Source organism: Otolemur garnettii, unplaced genomic scaffold (assembly GCF_000181295.1).
Source record: "Otolemur garnettii isolate 467f Iridium unplaced genomic scaffold, OtoGar3 scaffold00287, whole genome shotgun sequence".
NCBI classification, from domain to species: Eukaryota; Metazoa; Chordata; class Mammalia; order Primates; family Galagidae; genus Otolemur; species Otolemur garnettii.
This window is the reverse complement of record NW_003852682.1, coordinates 1,039,399-1,048,670: the sequence shown is the minus strand read 5'-3', so window position 1 is coordinate 1,048,670 and position 9,272 is coordinate 1,039,399. Positions and strand designations below refer to the sequence as shown.

Sequence of the window (9,272 nt, the reverse complement as noted above, 5' to 3'; positions counted from 1 at the left end):
CCAACCAGTTTTTCTTCCTTTGCTCAGGAGCCTCTGACCAGGGTTGCTTCCAGTCGGCCATTTTCCCAGAATCCTCCAGAGTGAAATTTTCTAATCCTGTCACATTTCTCTCCTCACAGTTCACCTTTGGGGATTTCAGACTTTCAGTGTTGTTAGAGTCCTCTGTCGGGGGCTGGGTCAGATTCTGCCACTTCAGGCTCTGTGTAGTACTCCTCTTCTCTGTCAGGGAAGTGAGCTACCGCACTGTCAAGAGAGTAGAGGCTTTTTCAGAAGTTGCACCTCGAGTACTCCCCTCCTCCAGCACCACAAATGCCACCGCTGGGCTCTCAGCTCAACTTATCCTCAGCCTCCCCAGGAATCACAGAAAGCATCACCATGCGATCGCTGTGGGTGTCCAGCATCACATCAGTCTCTTCTGTGGCCACGTCCTGGCCCATCAGGTCATGCGGGGGCTCCTCCTCACTCAGGTACACGGCCCCCACATGGGGAGTGTGAGCAGGCTACTCCTTGGACCTTAAGTGACCGTGTTCTTCTTCAACCTCCATGCCCTGGGCAAGAAGCCCCAGCTCCCACAGCAGTAACTGTCACCAGCCAAGAAGCTGCATGGCGGCGGGCGAGCGGCGGCTGGCAGCCGGGATCACTATCCTTTCATTCTTGATTTCCAGTCTATTTCTTTGTGGATGAGGAACATAATTTATATGATTTTAATCCTTTCTAAAGTTCTTAAGCATGTGTAATGGTGTAACATATGGTCTATCCTGGACAATGTGCACTTGAGATGAATGTGTACTCTGCTGTTGTTGAGTGGAATGCTCTATGGATGTTTTTGGTTCTTTCTCATAATGTTGGCAATGTGCTTGATTCCCTTGTTCTCTGCTGAATCATTTTCCTAATATTATTGAAAGTGAAGTACAGAATTCTCTGAGTATTACTGTTGAACTCTATCTTGCCCTCTTCAGTTCTGTCAGTTTTTTCTTCATGTATTATTGAATACTGTGATTATGTGCATATGCGTTTTTAATTATCCTATCCCCTTGAAGGATCGAGCACGTCATCATGATGAAATATCCTTCTTTGTATTCAAATACAACTTTTGTCTTGAAATATATTTTTATCTCAAAATGTTTTGATAGAGCTACTCTAGCTCTCTTTTTGTTACTGGTTACATGATATACTTTTTTCCCCATCCTTTTATTTTCAAACAATTTTTACCTTTGGAAATAAAGTGTGTCTCCTCTGGACAGTATATAATTGAATCAGTTAAAAACATCTATTCTTCCGATCTCTGGTTTTGATTTTTTGAGGACATTTTAAAGTTTATTCATAAAGGATATTTTTCTTTACTATGCTTTTCTGTGATATCATTCCCTGACTTTGGTTTCTGAGTGATACTAGTCTCCTAGAATGAGCTAAATGAGCTTGAGCAAGGTATTTAACTTTGGTAAACCTCAAAGACTAATGGGGATGTTGATGGGCTGAGTCTGGTAGGTTTTCTTTTCTCTAGGTTGTCTTCTCTAGGTGGTGGCTTGGTAGAGACACCTGTAAGAAGTAGAATGAGGAATTGGAGGAGTTGATAAAATGTTACCTTGCACACCTCTTATCTCCCATATCTTCCCTTCACCCTCCTTCCTAACCATCTCCCTCCTCATTTGTATCTGCCAGAAGGAAGTCAAAGAAGTCTGGGAAAACTTTAGATGAAATTTCTCCAAAAGCAGATTTGATACAAGGCCAACAGGATAATTTCTGAACTCAAATATTTCTCAGAAACAGTTTGATTAAGGAACAAAGGTATATTGAAGTTCTATTTTTTTTCCATACAGTACAAAGCATACTTGGTCTTTCCAGTAGGTAACAAAGTCCTTGAATACAGAGATTGAAACATGGGAGAAGGAAGAGGCTTAGGTGACACTTTTTTATTTTAGCAATTTCCAGAATATAATGACTGTAAAAGAGCTTGGTGGGGTTCTAACGGTGGAGCTGATGCTGAGGTATCATATGACATACAAGCTGGATGGTGAGGCTCCCTTTTACCATGAGAAATCATAATCGGGTTTGAAAAGAAGATCCACCATGTGACATTCTCCAATATAATGGAAAGGTGTTATAAAATTTGAAGAGCTGTCACAAGTATAAAGTAGAAATAATAACTGCCATTGAAAAGTTCAGAGTCTGGTGAGAGGGAGAGACCTCAAAAATAATAATACTTATGATAGGTGTTTAAACAGTTTCTGACAGGAACAGAGGGAAGGATAAAAATAACTTCCGAGGGTTCCAGGAGCACTAGCAACAAGTTTAAGGAATGAGTTGAAGTGTAATAGTCACGACAGCTGTGGGAATGACATTCCAGAAAGTAGAAACAGAATTTGCCAAAATTTGAGGAAACGTATTTGACAAACATTTATTGATAAGTTTGTGTTGGCTAAATACTTCAAGGTTTGGGGATTAGAGAAGAAATTAACGTGGCCTCTGTCCAGATCACTAATGAATCCATGTACACTGTACTTTGATAAAGAAAACATGCACAAACCAATTCTCATCATTCTAAATGGTATAGTGATCTCACCTAATGTGCACAATGTGAGGATATTCAGCATGCCCCCTGGGTGAAGGGCTGGACTACAACTTAAACACTACCTTACAAATGAAAACTATGTAACCTAAACATTTGTACCATCATATTAATCTGAAATTTTAAAAAGAGATATAATGACTCAAAATATGTATGATGATGGCCATCCTGTCACACAGTAAGTTTTTCTACAAGGGCAGGCAGTACAAAGGGATAATAACCACTAATCTCAGCTTTTTAAATGCAGAAATTAAATTTTTGCTATATATCCAAAAGGAATTGGGCTAAAGAAGATGAGCTCACATTGACAAAAATCTACCAATATTATACCCATGTACTATACAAAATGAATTCAAGGGCAACATTTGGATGAACCATTTAAAAACTTAAGACATACATAATCGTTTTATAAAGTGATGTACTTTGCTTCATTTAAATTTGTTTTGACAGTCACCTGTCATTTATGAGAAATGATGCTAGATTTCCACTACCGTGTAATGCAAAATTTCTTTTGATAATATACTTATTGGTGCAAAACAATTTAGTTCAAAGCAAAACAGGCTTTCTAACAAGACAATTAAGACATACCATGGAATTAATAAATTAAAAATCTAAGCAAAAGTATAAAAAATGCAAATAACTGGTTTATTATATGTAGATTGTATGTATTCAGTATTATACTAGTATTGTCATGATCCAATAAAGCAAAAAGAGTACAGGTGGTAAACAGGTGAATACTGAAATAAGGACAGACTCTGCTTTTCTCTCACAGTTCTATGAATGCATCAGGCACTCAGGTTCAGTTTCCATGGCAACTAGAACTAATGGTTACTAGGGGCTAAGAATGAGACAAAGAGAAACGCAGGGAAATGTGCGTATTGTGTCTTCCTCCAAGGTACACAGCTCCTGTTCAGTGACTACAAAGAACATTCTCTTTCCTGCTACCCTGCCCTCCCCTCACCAACTGGTGGAGGAAGACAGAAAGGTGGTGGTGGGGGGTTCAATGTGAATCTGAAATTTCTACAACCACACAATGCCCCTGCATGGTTTGGAGATATAGGGTTACTTGTCCCCTAGCCTCCTTCTTATCCCAAATTTATTTATCCTCCAAACTATGCCCATGGAATCTAGGATTCCCTCCCACAACTTTCCCTATTCTCCACCCTCTACCATGCATGATAGTATGAGAGTTTTCCAGAAATCTCAATTTTATGACAAAAGTAAATTCCAGGTCAATTTCAGAATTTCTGGCCCCACAAGAGTTTCCTAATCCCCTCTAGTAAAGTCATACAGGACAGAACCCCACCCTCATCTAATCTGTGGCCTGAGTGACCCCTGCAAAGACCATGGAACCAGTTTTTAGGACTCCTGCTTGCTGCCCTACCTCTGTTCTACCAGGACCTTAGGAGACTCAGAAGTGGGTGATGTCTTTTTTTTCTTTCCTCCAAAATATTAATCTGGTACAAATGTTTTTGGTTACATGGATCACTTTTTTTTTTTTTGCATGTCTGAAGGCTTTCATTCTTTTTTTTTTTATTAAATCATAACTGTGTACATTAATGCAATCATGGGGTACAGTGTGTTGTTTTCATACACAATTCAAAATACTCTCATTAAACTGGTTAATGTAGTCTTCATGTCATTTTCTTAGTTATTAAGACATTCATACTCTGCTTTTAGAAAGATTCACTTGTACCCTTGTAAGATAAACATAGAGGTAGAGGTGACCCCATCAATCACTCTCCCACCACCCACTCACCCCCCGGCCCTCCCCTCACCCTCCACCCTCCCCATATTCTAAGGCTATAATTAGGTTATATCTTTCCTATGAAAGCTATAAATTAGTTTAAAATTAGGGCTGTTTACATTGGATACTTGTTCTTCCATTCTTGATATACTTTACTAAGAAGAACATTTTTCAGCTCCATCCATGTAAACATGAAGGAGGTAAAGTCCCCATCTTTCTTTAGGGCTGCATAATATTCCATGGTGTACATATGCCACAGTTTATTGATCTATTAGTGGATTGATGGGCACCTGGGCTTCTTCCATGACCTAGCAATTATGAATTGGGCTGCAATAAACATTCTGATACAAATATCTTTATTGTAATGTGATTTTTGGTCTTCTGAATATATACCTAATAAAGGAATTGTAGGATCAAATGGAAGGTCTATTTTTAATTCTCTGAGTGTTCTCCAGATGTCTTTCCAAAAGAAACGTATTAGTCTGCATTCCCACTAGCAGTGTAGAAGTGTTCCCTTTTCTCCACATCCATGCCAACATCTCTGGTTTTGGGATTTTGTGATATGGACTAATCTTACTGGAGTTAGGTGATATCTCAAAGTAGTTTTGATTTGCATTTCTCTGATGATTAAGGATGGTGAGCATTTTTTCATATATCTGTAGGCCATATGCCTATCTTCTCACTTTTATAGTGCATAGGTTATAAGTGTGCCCATCACCCAAATACTGCTCATTGTACCTGGAGATTTCTGATAGTCTTTTGCTTTTGGAAAACACCCAGTGTCATGAGAGGCCCCTTCTTTGCCCTCTTGCCCTGAGTAGCCAACTACCTCCTTTGAATTGGCTCCTTATTTCAGAGGGTGGACAAGCACAATGTGAGGCAGGAAGTGAGATGTCTGTCCCACAGCATTAATTTGTGAACTTAACGATGAAAGACAACACAAAATCAGCTCAATTATTTCAATATGTCTCTGGAAGCTCCTTTGTAGAGACCTAGACTCATTTTTTGGGACCCAATACTATGCATTATTTCCCATGTCCTGAAACCCCAAAGTCTAGCAAACTCCAGCTAACCCCATTTTCCTTCCAACTGAACCACCCATATCCATAGCCAGGCCCTACACGGGAAGGAATCATGCTAACATTTCCCCATATTCCTGATATCCAGCGTCTTCTTGAGATTCCCAGTCTGCTTTTGGAAAGGTAGTGTGTCACACACACACACACACACACACCTTGCTACTGATTCTTTTGTGGTTCATATCCCTCTCAGGGGATCTCAAGTTTACTTGGATGTTGTTCTCTGTTGGGATGAACAAGACCAGTTTTCTGGGACAAGGATCAATTAGGAACCATAATGCAATATGGGCACTGCTTCACTTGACTGTTCTGCTCCTTACATACCCCCAAATACCACTCACATGACTATGATCTGCTTCAGATTAGGGATTTCTTTTTTTATTAACAATGGGATCTATCCACATATTCATCTTCCTCTGAACATTTGAACACACACAGAGATTCACACAAATGCCAGGAACTATGCATGGCATGCGGTAATCCATATCCAATACATTTGCAAAATTTGAATAAGTCAGTTTATAGTAATCTCCATTATTCAGCCTGGATCTCATGGACTTCAACCTCATCCCCTCATGTTCTGTATGTCTCTCTGCCTTGACAATCTCTTATCTCACTTTGGCTGTGCACAGGGATGTAGGTTATCAGCATGTTTTTGATGAGAAACATAAAACTTGGGGCATGCCCACTTGATCTAGTCTTCACTTCTCATGCTTTTAAAGTTTTAATCCCTATAGATCACCCCAGTTTCTCTTGCATCTTCAAACTCTCGTCCTCTGGCGGTTATTATCATTAGCATACATTTATGCTTCACAGTCCTCAATTTTCAACAAATACCTTTCTTTGATGATATTTCACCACCACCTATCATTTCCTATACCCACTGCTCTTCACAGAAATGCTTTTCTGATAAATTGTCTAAATAGATTGTAACCACTCTCTCATCTCCACCTGCAACATCTTTTATCATCTTCTATCCTCTAGACATGTTTTTGTCATGGTTTTCCTTAAATAAATGTGATAGCAGTACTAAGGGGAACATTTATAGCCAAAAAAAAATGCCTACATCAAAAGGAAGAATATTATTAAATAAACAACCAAACTTTACACTTGGAGGAACTAGAAAAAGACAAAAAGACAAATTTCAAAGATACCAGGAGAAAATAATAAAGGTTAAAGCAGACATAAGTTAAACAGAGAATAAGTCAAATGGAAAAAAAAGTAAAGAAAAGCATCAAACCTAGATTCTTGAAAAGATCAAAAAAATTGACAAACGGCTGGACCAAATATGGAAAAAAGAGAGAAGACACACATAAATAAAATCAAAAGTGAAAGAGAGGACATTATAATGCATGCCTCAGAAATAAAAGGGCCTATAAGCAACTATTATTAACAATTGTACACCAACATTGGGTAACCTGCAAAAAAGGGATAAATTCTTAAAAACATAAACCCTACCAACACTGAACCCAGGAGAAATAGAAATCATGAATAGATCAATAACAAATAAACATATTGGATCCATAATCAAAAACCAGATGGCTTCATGGGTGAATTCTACCAAATATTCAAAGAGAAATTAATGACAATGCTTCTTAAACACTTCCAAAGAATACAAGAGGGAATAATTTCAAAATCATTTTATGAAGTCATCATAACCTTCATAAGATAACCAAAGATACCACAAGAAAATGAAGCCACAGGCCAATGTCCCCAGTAAACATCGAGGCAGAAATCCTCATTGAAATATTAGCAAATTAAATTGATCAGCACATTAAAAGGATTGTATATCATGATCATGTATAATTTATCGCCAGGATGCAAGGATGCTTCAAAATACTGAAATCAATCAGTTTGATACACCACATTTACAAACAGAAAGAAAGAAGTCCCACATGGTCATCTTGGTAGATGTAGAAAAATCATTTCACAAAAAGTCAGCATCCTTCTCTAACAAGAACACTTAATAAAATAGGTATAGGTGGTATAGGTGGCACATTTCTTAAACTGATTGACGCCCTCTATGATAAACCCATAGCTAATATCACATTGAATTGAGTAAACCTCAAGGCTTTTCCACTTAGAACAGGAATCAGAAATGGATGTCTACTATTGCCACTAGTATTCAACATAGTACTGGAAATTTTAGCCAATGCAATTAGGCAAGAAAAGGATATTAAAGGCACCCAAATGGTGGCAGAGGAGTTCAAACTGTCACTCTTTGCTGATGATGTGATTGTATACTTAGAAAACACCAGAAACTCAGCCACAAGACTCCTGGAAGTGATCAAGAAATACAGTAATGGATCAACTGAATCGAGGGTAGGGGCAAGATGGCTAACTGGAGCCAGCCTCTGAAAGAAGCTCTCATCCAGAGGGAAGGATAATGTCCAGAAAGTACCCAATTAAGCTGAAGACTGGGAGTCAAACCAAGAGTGACATCTGCAGATCACCTCTGCTGAGGAAAGCTGCAACTCCAAGAAAGCAAACTTCAGGTACAAAATTCATCCCAAAGCAAAAGTGTCCATCCCCTCCCCCAAGAAAGTTACGCTTTTCCTTTTCTTTTTTTCTTTTTCTCTTCATTTGCTCCTGTAGGTTTTTTACAGGTGAGTAGGGAACTAAGGACCTCTTGTCTCGCCTCACGGGTGAGAGTTGTAAGAAGTGGGTCTACTTCCCCAGATGGACCATGCTGTTACTCTGAACACTCTCTCACCAGGCAGAAAAATTGAACTAATGTTTTCCCTGCCATTCTGAACTTCCAGTCCACCCTTCTCCCCCTTGCCTGATGAACCAGAAGCCTAACCCCTGCAGAGACTGTGGGAGGAGGCTCAAGAGCAACGCCCCTCACTCCTGCTAGACCAAGCACCCTGCCCACCACCTGGCCAGAGCCTGCTAGAACCATGCTTCCTGTGCCCTGCTCCCCATGCCATCCCTGCCTCTGCATCCCCCACCCGCCCCACCAGAGATGTGAGCAGATTGCTCTCCTTGCCGAAGTAACCAGGCACCAGGGACTGCCAGATCCCTGCTGTGGATCCATGTGCCCCACACTCTGAGAGCTGCTCCTACAGCCAGAACTCCCTGGCTGTGTCAGTCACCTGGGAGCTGCACAGGGTCACTTCCCACAAAGATCCAGCAACAATAGAGCCATCTCAGTAGGGTCTAATCTTGGAAAGACATCTCCACAAATCTGAGGACTCCCAGAGGAAACCAGAACTCACTCTATAGGGATACTGGTGCTTCAGAGCAGCAGGGGCAAAAGCACCATGGCTGAGGGAGAAAAGCATTTGCTGACTGTTACCCTCAGGATTAGACTGAGTCCAAGTGAAACACTCACCAGTGACAGGTGAGTGGAACACTTGAGCAGGCAGGTCTCAGCTCCCCCAGCTGGCTGGTAGCAGAGGGTGGTGGCCAGGCTGTGGGGGCATTGACCTTCCTTTGACCCTGACAGGCACGAACCCCCAGCACATCTACTTATTGGAGGGACCTGTGGGGGTCATCAGTGATTGGGCATGAAAGAAGAGCAAAGTAGAGAAAGAGACTCAGCCCCATGGTCCAATTCTGCTACTGGATGAGCTTTTTTGTCTCCACAGACCACTAGAGTGAGCCAAATTTCAGCATCCAGTAGATCTCTACCATCTAGTTGCTGGAGACCTTTCAAACTCTCTCACTTGAGAGTTCATACTGACTGGGTCAGTTGGTTTGGAACTCTTAACCTGGGCCAATCACCGAAGGACCTTCTCAGGTGTTACCCTTGTTGTGTGGTAATGGAAAGGGTTCATTTTCCTCTTCCACTTGTTGTCCATGGGGGATGGGCTGTCTTAGTTGCTTGTGTTTCTCCATAGCTAAGAATTCACCAGAATCACTGTTCCACAAGGAT

At 40.5% G+C, this 9,272-nt stretch overlaps 1 pseudogene; it reads right to left on the bottom strand.

Moving 5' to 3' along the window:
* Positions 1-38: 38 nt before the first annotated feature.
* The window catches only part of LOC100952487, a 143,660-nt pseudogene continuing 134,426 nt past the window's right edge, over positions 39-9,272 (bottom strand).